The 14,044-nt window shown below is 41.3% G+C and overlaps 1 protein-coding gene across 2 annotated transcripts in view; it reads left to right on the forward strand.

Annotated features, from left to right (window-relative positions):
* Positions 1-6,400: 6,400 nt before the first annotated feature.
* Positions 6,401-14,044, forward strand: part of LOC122543854 (spectrin beta chain, non-erythrocytic 1-like) — a 301,600-nt gene continuing 293,956 nt past the window's right edge. For both annotated transcript variants that reach the window (XM_043682689.1, XM_043682692.1), the window contains exon 1: positions 6,401-6,709. The gene's annotated coding sequence lies outside the window, so the exon portion shown is untranslated. The remainder of the gene's footprint in view (positions 6,710-14,044) is intronic.

The following is a 14,044-nucleotide window of genomic DNA, read 5'->3' on the forward strand; positions in this document are numbered from 1 at the left end:
GCCAGACCGGCTGAGCTTTTTCCAGCAATTTCTGTTTTTGTTTGTGGCAATAAAATACTTCTATTTGCAGTGTGTAAATTTAAGACAGTGTGATTTGAAAGACATTTAATTGCTGATGTTCTGTCTGGCCCCAGAATTGGGGACCATTTATCGCTCATGCTTGGAAGGTTCCAATGGGCTCATGCATTTAGTGGCGCCCTTGAAATCTGAGCTGTAAGAATACTTTTTGCCTCCGAAGAAACCTGCAGAATATAATACAATGAATGAAATTCGTCTTTCCACTCACCAGTGCCCGGTGCATGCTCCAAATAGTGCAGTTGACGATGAACTTAGAAGCAACAGTGGCTTTATGTTCCCCATCCATTCCTCGGCGATGGTCCAGGCGACGCCTTTCCCGCCAGAGTTTCGAGCCGGGTCCACGTGCGGGAAGCGGTGGCGGTTAAAATAGGAAAACGGGCGCTAGGTAAAACAACAACAACAACAAAACCTCTGAAACAGAAGGGTGGGAATGTTGTATTTGGGGAGGACCAGTAAAAATATGAGGTAAAACACTCACCCATCCGTGAAAATATCCTCGAAATAACAAAAAGGAGGGGAAACCAGTTGTCGACGACGATCCTTTCGACAATTTTGTCGCTGAAACAAAGCCGAACCCCTTCAATTTTTTTTTAAATGTATAGTTTAGGTGAGTTTGTTGATGATTGAGACGTTTGATAGGATAAATGCTAAGTTGCCAGTAGCCTGGGGTTGAAAGCTTGGTTCAATTAAATGAAAGTTACATCTTATCCCCACCTCCAAAGTAATTTGTTTTCCAAAATAAAAACCTTAATTCACTCCTGGCAGGGGACAATTGCGCCCCCCCCCCCCCCATTATCTTATTCAAACGTTTAAGTGTTATTTTAAATCTCTTGCCCTCCCCCACAGAATGCAATGAAATTATATGTTAAACCTTTTTTCCCCTCCATTCACAGTCATGATGTCCAAAAATCAAGTTATCCCTTCTCTCCAGCGTGAAAGATCTAAGTGTTGCCCTTAACTTTGGTTTGGATAAAAGCTCTGAGCGGGCAGATTTCTGTCCTGGGCAACATCTTGTGGGATTGCCTGGCTGACCTGTCTGCCAACCTGGTTTCACACCCGGGTCTTATGAAAATGCTTTGGGTGCAGAGCTTGGCAAGAGCAAATGCTGATGGGGGCTTGTTGGCATTTTCTTCACCAGACATAGGTGGGCCGGGTTGGTCTGGCAACAGAAACAAATGATTGGTCCTACCCTCTTTTTGAACCTTTGCAGCAAACTCCTGCACAGATCCCTTTGTGGACCTGTTTGTCAAATGCTTGGTACACCTTGGGGCAGTGCACCAAATGTTCAACAACTTGATGAGGCATCAAATTATACTGAGGTTTTTACAGAATTTCATTTTCAAAGCATTGACTTCATATGTAAGTTTGCGTAATGGTTCAAATTTGAACTATCCATAAGTCACAATACAATTTATTTCCATATAAAATACAGATTCTGTGGCCTCTCACAGCACTTAGAATTACGTTTCATATTTATAATATGCATATTTATAAATTTATTCATTTGTGGGATGTGGACATCGCTGGCTGGCCAGCATTTATTATCTGCCCCTAGTTGCCCTTAAGAAGGTGGTTCTGAGCTGCCTTCTTGAACTGCTGATAAGGTTCCCCATGGTAGGCTCATTCAGAAAGTAAGGAAGCATGGGTTACAGGGTTATTTGGCTGTCTGGATACAGAATTGGCTGGCCCATAGAAGGCAGAGAGTAGTAGTAAATGGAAAATATTCAGCCTGCAGCTCGGTGACCAGTGGTGTTCCACACGGATCTGTGCCTCAGCACCTCTGCTGTTCTTGATTTTTATAAATGACTTGGATGAAGAAATGGAAGGGTAGGTTAGTATGTTTGCTGATGACATGAAGACTGATGGATAAAAGCAAATTACTGCGGATACTGGATCTGAAACCAAAAGAGAAAATGCTGGAAAATCTCAGCAGGTCTGTAGGCAGAATCTGTAAGGAGAGAAAAGAGCTGACGTTTCGAGTCTAACTGACCCTTTGTCAAAGCAGCTTTTTTGTCAGCTCTTTTCTCTCCTTACAGATGCTGCTAGACCTGCTGAGATTTTCCAGCATTTTCTCTTTTGGTTGAAGATTGATGGAATTGTGGATAATATGGAGGGCTGTGGTAGGTTGCAATGAGACATTGACAGTATGCAGAACTGGGCTGATAAGTGGCAGATGACGTTCAACCTGGAAAAGTATGAAATAATTCATTTTGGAAGATTGCATTTGAATGGAGAATGCAGGGTTTAAGGCAGGATTCTTGGCAGTGTGGAGGAACAGAGGGATCTTGGAATCCATGTCCATATATCCCTCAAAGTTGCCACCCAAGCAGATAGTGTTTTCAGAAGGGATATGATGTGTTGGCTTTCATTAGCAGGGGAATTGAGTTTAAGAGCCGTGAGTTTATCCTACAAGTTTATCGAGCCCTGGTTAAATCACACTTGAAATATTGTGTTCAGTCTGGTCGCCTCATTATAGGAAGGATGTTGAAGCTTTAGAGAGGGTGCAGAGGAGATTTAGCAGGATGCTGTCTGGACTAGAGGGCATGTCTTATGAAGAAAGGCTGAGGGAGCTGAGGCTTTTCTCATTGGAGCAAAGAACGGTGAGAGGCGACTGGAAAGAGGTGTACAAGATGATGAGAGATATAGATGGAGTGAATAGTCAGAGACTTTTTCTCAGGGCAGTAATGGCTATCACAAGGGGGCATAATTTTAAGGTGATTGGAGGAAGGTTGAGGGGAGATATCGGAGGTCTGTTCTTTACACAGAGAGTTGTGAGTTTGTGGAATGTATTGCCAGTGATGGTGGTAGAGTCAGATACATTAGGGACATTTAAGCAACTCTTGGATAGGCAATGGATGATAGTAAAATGAAGGCTATGTAGGTTGGTTTGATCTTAGAGTAGGATAAAAGGTCGGTACAAAATGAAATGCTGAAGGGCATGTACTGTGTTGTACTGTTTTATGTTCTATAAATGGGGAAAGAATTGAGAATGTACCACATATATGCATTGTTTGGAAATACGAAGTGAGTCCAAAAAAAAAATAGTTAAAAGATATATGAGCCAGTCTCTTTGGGTGGTTTGTGTTTTGGTTTTCATGCCCAGTCCCTTTAGAATCTGTGAAGCAGCATCATATTTATAATCCTTTCCTGTTCTGCATCTGTTTCCTTATTCATTTCAGAGCTCCCCAGTCAACCTTTTCTGATTGAATTACATCCTTGCTGTAGTGAGGGCTGTAAAACTGCACACAGAATGACCAGTACAGCCTGATCAATGCTGAAAACAGTGGCAGGTAAATGTTCAACTCATACCTTCTTATTTATAACCTGACGTACTGTATGCTTTCTTTACAGCTACCAGACAGTGAGTATCCATATACACATGCACTTTCCAGCTGGAGTCACTGCGTAATTAGCAGGTGCCCATTGATGTTTCTTTCCATCCCCAAGTAAGGAACTGGAATGACAAAAGTAGTCCCATTAAGTGCTACCCTGACTAAAATAAACTTTCGCAGAGAATCCAGTCTGGAACCTTCAGGTCTGGATGGTTTAGTGCTAAAACAGTTGGTGTCCTGATCCATTAGCCTGACCGGAAAGCTCCCTACTTTAGTAGTTCCATGCAATGTTTGTGATGTTTCAATCCAAAAAAACTGGGTTAAATAGACCCCTTCTGTACTGTAATCTTCTGTTGTTCTGTGATGTATTTGCCAGTGAGATACTCACCCTGTCCACCACTGGCGCACAGTAACATTGCATTGTTACATATGAAGCATTCTTCATGTAATTGCTAGTGTCAGTTTTTTGATTTATTGAGTAAGTGCACCCACAGTTGGATACTGATGATCGAGATCAGAAGAACCTATGTTTGTTGAATGGCTGACTTTCATCTGTATTTTCAGACAGCAAGTTGAGTAGCTGCACAGTGAAAATGCTGATATGCATTTACTGGTCCTTCTCGGCCACATTTTGTATTTTGCCAGTCATCTTGAAGTAGGCACACAAAATTCCTGTCAGAGCCCCATCATCTATGGAAATGCTGGTTCTCTGATGCCAATAGGACATTGCTGCAAATTTGAAGCACCAATGGACAGAGTCAACCCTTCACACACCATACACATTTAAACTTGATGCATAGCAATCTTAGGAGAAAAGTGAGGACTGCAGATGCTGGAGATCAGAGTCGAGAGTGTGGTGTTGGAAAAGCACAGCAGGTCAGGCAGCATCTGAGAAGCAGGAGAATCGACTTTTCCAGCACCATACTCTTGGCAGAGGAGTCTAACCCAGAAGTCTTCAAATGCACAGTTGCAGACTGCTCCAAAATGCTTTACTTATTTTAAAAAAATGTTGTTTTTAAACAATGTTCTTCCTGCCCCCCTTTCAAAAATCAATTGTCCCCTCCCCCCGTCCAACTTTCCACTACCCTCTGCTGACAGCATCTCCCCTTTTCTCTTAACCTACCTGTTCTGCTTGAGTCCATGGAGAATCAGTGATATGTAGACAGTGTATGGGGAACTCACTGATGAATTGAGGTTCAACCATGAAAATAGTTTGGGTCTTTGGTGCCTTGTGTTGGTTGAGCTTGCTTTGTGATCTGATAGAAGTGGACATTTCAAAACATCAAAATCAACTTTTGATTATAGAGCCTTTAAAGTAATAATAACTGTGATACCTAAAGGAATTCAGGGATGTTATAGGACAAAGTTTGACATGCAGTATTATTTAGTTAGATGACTAAACGCTTGGTCGAATACCAAATTTTAATATATGCTGGCAAAAGGAGAGAAACAGATATATGTTTAGGGATTTCCAGGGTTTAGGATCTAGGCTGCTGAAGGCACAACTATGAGAAATCAGGGAAGCACAAGACCAGAAATAAAGGAACACCGAAATCCTGGAGAGTTGTAGGACTGGGAAAGGCTACAAAGATAAGATGGTGTGAAGCCATGGAGAGATTTGATTACAAGGATAAGAATCTGATTTGTGTCAGCTAATCTCAGGGCCCTGGAATATAGAAAAGATAGTGATTCAAGGCTCTTATTTCTAACTACTATGCTGTGACTGTGGAATCATATGTGTGTGGATATCTGACAAGGCATGACTGAGTTTGTAATTCTCTCCACAGTCGAATACCCTATGGTGACTTTATTAGACTGGCTCATCAATAAATAAGTAGTCATTTGGGTGGTGTACCTATGACTAAGATAATAAGAAATAGGAACAGGAGTAGGCCATTTGGCCCCTTGAGTCTGCTCTGCCATTCAAAAGCATTAAGGCTGATCCAACATTCCTCAAGGATAAATTACGTGGAAATAAAAGCAAAGTACTGCAGATGCTGTAAATCTGAAAAAAAAACATAGTGCTGGTGAAACACAGCAGGTTTGGAAGTATCTAGAGAGAGAGAGAAGCAGAGTTAACGTTTTGAGTCAGCTGTGACTTAACTGAACTGGGAACTTTGTTCCTCTTCCACAGAGGTTACCAGGCCTGCTGAGGTTGTCTAGCACTTTCTGTAAATGACTGGTTTAAAACTAATGCTTTTTTTTGGAAACTATAAGCAATGTTCGCACCAAAGGGGCTGTGTGCCACTATTGATTGATTTTGCACTATTAATTATATTAATTTCCCATACTGTTCTACTTGGGTCAACTTCGAGTCAGAAAGATCTGCAGTAAGGAAAAAGGCCCTTTGGCCCGTCCCTTTCATGCTGGCCAAAAACAATCACCTAATTATTCTAATCCCATATACTTAGCCCATAGCCACTTCTTATGCCTTGGCGTCACAATTGCACATCTAAGTACTTAAATGTTTTGAGGGTCTCTGCTTCTGTCAGCCTTGCAGGCATCAGACTAATATATGTCAAAACCGAAAAATCTGTGGATGCTGTAAATCAGAGACAAAAATAGAAATTGCTGGAAAAGCTTGGCGAGTTTGGCAGTATATGAGGGGAGTAATCAGAGTTAACGTTTCGTGTCGATTGACTCTTCCTCAGACCTAACCAGACATGACCTGCTTAAATTGCAGTCCCCTTAATAAAAACAACTTTTAAAAATGTAAATAAAAATGGATCTTGAACAGGCATAAGCATCACCAGTCTTTCACAATAAATCACCAATGTGACCTGTTGGGGCAAAGATATGCAATTTGAAAAAGATTAGATGTAAGGTGTATGGGTGCAGGTGTGTTTAAAGTAGTGTTTTGTTTTTGCCCTACTTTGAGTCAGCAAAGCACGATGCGGTGTTAGTAGAGGAACCGCTAACCAGCCATGTGCTGCTGTGCCTTGTCCCAGATTACTGCATTGTGTGTCTGTGTCTACCCCATTCTGTGTGTATTCCTCCGCCGTGAATGCAAAAGCATCCAATGCGATCAGATATCCAGCCATCTGCCGGGGAGAGAGAACCGCTTGCTTGAAACTAGTGAACCGTTAGCCAGAATTGCACAAGCCCTTATCGTTTTGACCAGAATATCTCATGCCGGATTATTTCATTGGCAGGGTTCAGGAGTCTGGATGCCGTAACTCGCAGCATCCGCTGCAACCTCTCTGATCAAGGGAGAAGAGAGAACCGAGAGAGATGTGTGGATTTAAAATCTAATCGCCTTCAGCTTTGTGTACAGGGAAGGCTGATTTCGCCAGATAAAGGTATGTGTGCAACCCCCGAGGACGTTGAGGGGGAAGGGATGGGTGCAAAATAAAAGGGGTGTACTTAAATTATTGCTAGATGCGGTCTCCATTCATCAAAATGTTGTTGCCGACTCCCCGACCCTGTGATGGGTTGGATGCCTAATGCTACAATCGGTTGCCGGAGATTTCGAGCGTTCGGGAAAGAGATATTTCGACCATGCACTTAAGGTTCCTTCGTGTTCGGATTACCTTGCGTCTAAAAATTAGACCAAAGATATTGTTGCATTTTTGATCAGTAAAGATCAAATCTGGACGCTCGTCGGCATCCTGTCTTTTGAATAACGAAATGCCTAAATAATGCTGGTTTGTTGTCGCGGAAACGTTGCGATTTCTAACGATTTTCTTTTGGTTTCATTGCATAATGTTTTGGGGGGAGCAAGAGACATGTTGCAGACACGGGTTTTCCCCGTCGCTATGCGTTTGGAAAATATTGCAATAAAGAATGACTCCTCAGTCGAGTCACTCACCATACAGTTGGAACTGATGTGCTTTTTTAAAAGACAGGTCAGCTCCTGAGCATGTTCAAGAGATAAGGTGCTGTGCAATTGCGTATGTGATTTATCATTTTTTCAGTGTCAGATTAATTCCTTTAAAGTGCAATCAAATGTAGTCTCCACAAACAATAGGGGCTAGTCACGTCTCTGATCCATTTCTAGTTGATCTCCAATAGGATCCATTCCCTGGAAAGCTGACTGGATCTTGTTTCCTCCTGTGATTTTGTTGTTGTTGGTTGCTGAATATCAAGTTCTAGCCAAGATTGAGCGAATGCTACTTCCCAATTACCATGAAATAATTTTTATTCTCTGTGGCAGAGCAGCTACAGTGAGAAGCAGAGAATTACAGTATTTTGATTCTCTGGTTATAGTCGAAGGATTCCATCATTTTTGTATCCACCATCTTGCCATGCACAGATTCTGGTCCAGTGGGTGAAATCGTAGGTGGTGCCACTCTTCAGTGCAGCCTCTTCTTTCAGCGTACCCTTTTCCTTAGAAAAGTGCCCTTTGGCTAAAAGTGCTTAGAAAACTAACTTGGGTGATTCTTTCTACAAACATATCTAATCATTCCATCATGAAAAGTTAACAAATCTGTGCACTTCGCTAAGCATAAGATTTTATTCAAGTTTGTCATTATATTTAATTAATTACCCAATTTAGAACATTAAATTTCTGCTCCTTCCACCGAAAATCTTATGCTTGCTATTTTTATGAGTTTTTATTAACTTTTTCTTCCTCAGTTGTCAGATGCCAGAGGTTGCAATTCCCTCAGAATAGGTGGGGAATCTACAATTCTCAGAAAAATTGAAAGAGTTCTCAAAGCACTTGCACAGTGAATGGAATATTTGCAGGTTGATTACTTTTGACTATTGAGGGAAGCCCTCATAAGAACTATTTTGCATCATTTTTATTTACAGTAACAGGAGTTCACTGCATAACAGGTCAAATTACAACCAGTATGGAATGCTAAGGTCACAAACAAAAATGCCCAGAATGAATTCTGTGAACCCTGGCAATCTTGTCCATGAAACTCAGGGAACTTAGACCCTACTTTCTTATTTATTTCTTCTCGGATTGATCCTTGGAGATTATGAAGCACTGTTTTTGGGACTACTGCTTCATTCGGTGGGAAAATCTTAAGTCAGACCACTAGGATCTTATTATCAGCAACTTGTGATACTTGAAAATACTTGTGTCACAAACTAACTTAAATTTGGCTACTTTTAAAGAAATCTCACAGATAATCAAGTATTGGAACAATTACTTAACTTCATTGCATGTAGCATAAGAAAATAAGACCCCTTGATTAAGTACATTAAGCCTCACAACTCACCTGAGCTACTAAAAGCAAAAAAATGCTGGAGATCACAACAGGTCAGGCAGCATGAATAGAGAGAAAGCAAGCTAACATTTTGAGTCTAGATGACTCTTCATCAGAGCAAAGTGAAGTATGGAGGGGGCAGCAATTATGCAACTGTTGGGTGGCCTTGGATTGCTGTTTTTGATTCAGATTCAGCATCTGCAGTAATTTGCTCTTCACCTCAGCTATTACCTGATTCATAGTGGAATTTAGCTACGATTCTTATCAACAGTGTGTGTCTCTCGATGTCCAGTGTTTGATCTTTGTGCAGTATAGTTCTCTTGAGTTCTGCTGATGGAGAACCCTAAAGTTGAATTACAGGATTTTCTGCCTTGTGAAGTTTATGATGTGACGTTATTAATGATCCTTTAGATCCGTTCATCCCACGATTTTGACTGATTTCCATTTAGTTTGACCTGTTTTCAAATGTTTAATATCCTTGTCCCTTTTATGTCAGGAAACAGTTTATTCCAGAAAGAATTATTGCTAATTCATTCAATCCCTGAACAATTATTAAAGTTCTGAAGTTTACAGTATCACAGTGGGTGTGTGTGATGTCAGCATACATGTGACTCCAAGACTCAATGATACCCTCCAGTCTAAAGGCCTGGATGACTCTTGTCAATTTGTGTGCTAAGTTGTAATTTTAAATGTTTTACATGTTGTGTAGTTCTTCATCCTGCATGTCACCCTCATTTAGTTTCTTCACATTGTGGAGGCCAGAACAATTCAGCTGATGACAGTGTCCGCTGAGATTGTGGTGTCACCTCTTGCCCTTTTGGTAATGTGTTTGAGTTTCAAAAGACATGCCATTCCTTACATTTTTTTGTTATCTCTTAACTCAGCTGAAACTATCGACATTAGTTCTTTAGAGGGAGAAAATATGGGAGCTCTTAATCAGAACTCACATCATGTGAGTTAATTGACGCTTTCTGGATTATATCAGTTGATTTTAATGCTCTGCACCCTGGCATTCTTATATCATTGGCAGACTGAGAAAAATCAAATGTAGTGGTGCTGATGCCAGTGGCTATACTGTAGATTCATTGTGAAAGGTTTCCATGTAGGTGGCTCTAGAGCAATGCTGTCTTTTCCAAAATGTATCCCTAGGGCTGGAATCTGTCAGGGAAAACTCGAATACTCTTTAGGATTGGCTCATGCTAGAGATAATCGATTGACAAAGCTTCATCACAACTTTGGCTTTTGTTTGAGTTTTGCCATTCTTTAGATCAATCCTTTGTTGCAGTAGTTGGTGGAAACTCTCCCTGCCGTCCCATGGGTTTTGACTAAATTTGACAGATTTCCTTTTAGTTAGACCTGTTTTCAAATGTTTAATGCATCTTTTACAGGATTGACTTTAGTCAGGTGTCAGTGTTGTTGGTCAAGAACAGATACTGGTTGTGTAATTATGAACCTAGTTATCAGCATTCTTTTGACAGCTATTTCTGTGTCTCTCTCTCTCTCTTTCTCTCACCCACACACACACAAACACACACACACAGCAGTATACTCTCAATTAGATGGTTAATGGCAACGGATTTCACTTTATTTCCATTGTGAGGTTGGTGGATTAATTTTCCCAGTACAGTGTACTGCGATATCAGAACTCATAAGATGTGATTTAGTGTTATTAATTTTGACAAGTGTGGAAGATGGACATTTAAATGAGTAGGAGGTTACAGGATAGGCATCCCACCACTTTCCTACTCTGTCCTGATTAAGTTTGAGGCAGGAATGCTGTTATACCTTGTGGCTGGGGTGCATCGCTGATTCTTGACCTCTAGTGGGTACATTGGCAGCAGCTATGACAACTCTCCTTGCTTCTGTTGGCAGCTGAAAGTTACTAATTGCCATGTAATAACTGCCATGCAGGTCTTACCCAACAGAGAGAGTTTGGTCTCTCACTGAGTCTCTAGTCTGAAGCGAAGAACACCATTGCTTGGAATAAATTCTGCCTATACTCTAGGAAGGCAAAGTGACCCATGAATAGTTGACAGAACTGAGACAGTCACACGTAAACAAAAACAGCATTATGATGCAGTTTATATTTGGAATAAACCTTTGCACCTTAGTGGTTTCATAAAAATGGTTTGTATTTATATGTCATATTTAATGTAGAAATGTGCCCCACTATGCATCATAAGTAACCAGACGAGAATGAAAGTTAAGATAAAGAAAGATATTAATAAAGGGTCCAAAAGCCTTGCCGAGGTTGTGAAGAGAGAATATTGAAGTGCAGAGATTTTGGGAGAGAATTCCAGAATGAGTATTAGAAAGCCTAAAGCAAGAGCATCAGTATTGATCAAGTAAGGATTTACTAAAAGAGAGAGGAACAGACAGTTTGGAGGTTGGAGAGGGTGAAGCAATATCAGGATGGAATTGAAACACAAGAATGGGAACCTGGGAACTTGGGGGTACTATAGTCAAGGGATAAATGGATAGGATAGTGTTTGAAGAGTTGAGCCTCCAGATGAAAGTGTAAATGGGGGGCATCAACAACAGGTTAGCTGAGGCTGGTGGCAATTTTGATGAAGCGTATGTGAAGTCAGGAGCTCAAAAGCCTGCACGACTAGGCTTATTTATGGCAACTCCCTATCATTTGTGCACCTCAACAGACTTCATGCTTGCAGTTTCTCTTGGCCTTTATTAATGCCTGTCTGTTGTTGGATATTTATAAAACTGAGATAGAGTGCTTTTCCCTCTATGTTTTACAGCACATTAGAGTCAAGAGTTCAGATGAGAGACAGTATCATCTCCATTTCTCATACAACGAATAAAAGGGCCTTATTTAAAGCGATCTAATTTTTTTTTCTTCATTTGGGAAGCTGCTTGATCTTCATTTGGGAACAGTTTAGAATGGTAAGATTGAATTTTACATGTGTATCTGTGATTCCCTGTGTCATTGCATTGTGCAAGAAATGGGTTGATGTGATGATACAAGTTTGTACTGTTGAACTAAGTGGATGTCTGAAGCAGCAGGACTTGTAGTTGCCCCCAGTGCCTCTGATGAAGCTTGAGTTGTGTTGACAAGTTTAGTATTATTGCAATCAAAATTGGTTAGTTTTATGGGATTTAGCAAGTGACAATTGAAGCTTCTGTTCACAGCCACTCCTTCATTTGGTTGAATGAACTGTGATCCAAATTACTCCTTTTTCTAAACTTTGCGATTTCAAATTGGATTTGGATTAATAGGGATTTAAGAATTCAAATTTAAAAAATTGTAATTCCTGTTGATTTAATTCTGTAAAAGAATTAATCAAGAACTGTTTTGTTCTTCTCCTTGGACATACTGTGAACAGAAGTATGCCATTGAACATCTTCAGCCTATTTCATCATTCAGTTTATGAACGTACAAACAAGTCCTGGGAGTCTATTCCACCATTCAATAAGATCTGGACTGATCTGATTTAAACAATAACTCTACAATCTTGCATACGTACGGTAGTCTTTCATCCCCTTGGTAAGCAATAATCTCTACTTTCCAGTTTAAAAATATTCAAAAATTGGCTCTTGGCAAGATGGCGGCGATTCTGTAGAACTGCTGTGGACAGCTCTTCCTAACAGCCAAGGCATACTGGTATTTTTTGCCATCCCTGGCTAACTTATGTGGTGGAATTATTAGTTTAAAACCTTACAGAACACATATTTGTTAATATTTGGGAGTGGGAAGGATGCCAAAGGGAAAAGGAACAAGCAAACAGCAGCAGGGAGGACACTCCCCTGCAACACCTACGACACCAGAGACTGCAGCAGCAGCAGCCTCTCCTGACCCCCACCCCCCCTCCCCCGGACCTGACAGACTCACAGGAATTGGCTACGGCGCTGGAGAGACTTACCTTGAAAGTTGGGGCTGCGATTGAGGAGATCCGTGTGGAGATTCGTGCCCAGGTCCAACCTATTGCATCCATACTGCAGAAGCATGAGCAGGAGATCCAGGGCCTCGGGGAGAGGCTAGAGGAGGTGGAGGGTCGAACTAAGGCCTCGGAAGCTGCAATGGAGTCCTCATCCAATCGAATCCAGGTGCTGGAGCAAGAGGTGCGGGCCTTGCAAGATCATTTCGACGACCTTGAAAATCGATGTTGGAGGATGTCTCCGAATTGTTGGGCTCCCTGAATGTGAGGAAAGTGAGCAGCCAGTCAGCTTCTTTGAAAACTGGCTGCCGAAGGTTTGGGGCCTTCACATTGAGTCTGGCAAGCTACAGATTGAAAGAGTTTATCAGGTTACAATGCACAGGTCAGGGCTGGTGCAGCCCCCCCCCCCACTCCCCCCCCCCCCCCCCCCCCCCCCCCCCCCGGTCCTAGTGCACTTCCATTCATATAAGGACAAGCAAAAAGTCATAGAAGCTTCCAGATCTCTGGAAAAGATCCGCAGGCACTGCTGTGCTAGGGGTCAAAAATCATGTTTTTCCAGGATTTCTCTGCAGCTGTAATTCGAAAGAGGAAGTCCTTCGATGAAGTTAAAAAGAGGCTCAGGAACCTGGGCATCCAGTACTCCATGAGATACCCCGCAGTGCTCCATTTCAGCCACGAGGACTCAGTTTATAAATTTGACTCAGCGGATAAAGCTAAAAACTTTGTAGACACTTTAAAATAGACGGATTGGCCTGAAAAATATGGTTAATGTTTGTTCTGTTTTCTATCTTTCCTCATGTTTTCCCTTCCTTTCTTTTAAATTCCTTTCTTTCTCCCTAATAATTTCCTTTTTGGAAAGGGGGGAAAAGACCTTGGAATAAATTGTTCCTTTTTTTTAATAATTGGATTTTCTGATGGGAAATTTTGTGGATGTTCTTTGTTATCTCTCCTTTTTTTTGTTTCTTCTATTTCTCATTTAGTCACAAGTAGGGGTGACATGAAGCCAGGGATGGGTGGAGTGCTCATCCTGACTTGTTCTTTTTTCTGTTGATTTAAGGATCATCTTGTTTTTTTTCTGGCCTAAGGGCACAGTCTGAGTTTGAAGGAGCTGTGAAGGAGGGGATGGGTAGGGTGAGTGCCCTTTATGGGCAGGGGCAAGAGTCTTCCATTCAAGGTTTTATAGTTGTTTTTTTTTGTAGTTGTTTGGTAGTAATAGTTGTTCATAGTTATGATAGAGTAGTTTTTGTATATATAGTTCTTCGACTCTATGAGTCTTTATTTACTTATGCTCGGCGCTTTGTAAGCAGGGTTCAAGGGTGTCTGAAAGGGGATGTGGCTAAGTGTCTTATTAAATGATGCACCTGGAACATTAAGGGAAGTAATTCGCCTGTTAAAAGGAAAAAAGTGCTTTCTAGCCTTAAGAGGGAAAGGATTGATATTGCTTCGTTGCAGGAAACCCATCTTGATGATGGGGAACACCTGAAATTACAACAGGGGGTTATGACTGGGTATTCTTTTCATCCTTTACTACTAAAAGTAGGGGAGTGGCGGTACTTATCCAGAAACATCTTCTGTTCACATTATTAGA

Source organism: Chiloscyllium plagiosum, chromosome 45 (genome assembly GCF_004010195.1).
Source record: "Chiloscyllium plagiosum isolate BGI_BamShark_2017 chromosome 45, ASM401019v2, whole genome shotgun sequence".
Taxonomy (NCBI): Eukaryota; Metazoa; Chordata; class Chondrichthyes; order Orectolobiformes; family Hemiscylliidae; genus Chiloscyllium; species Chiloscyllium plagiosum.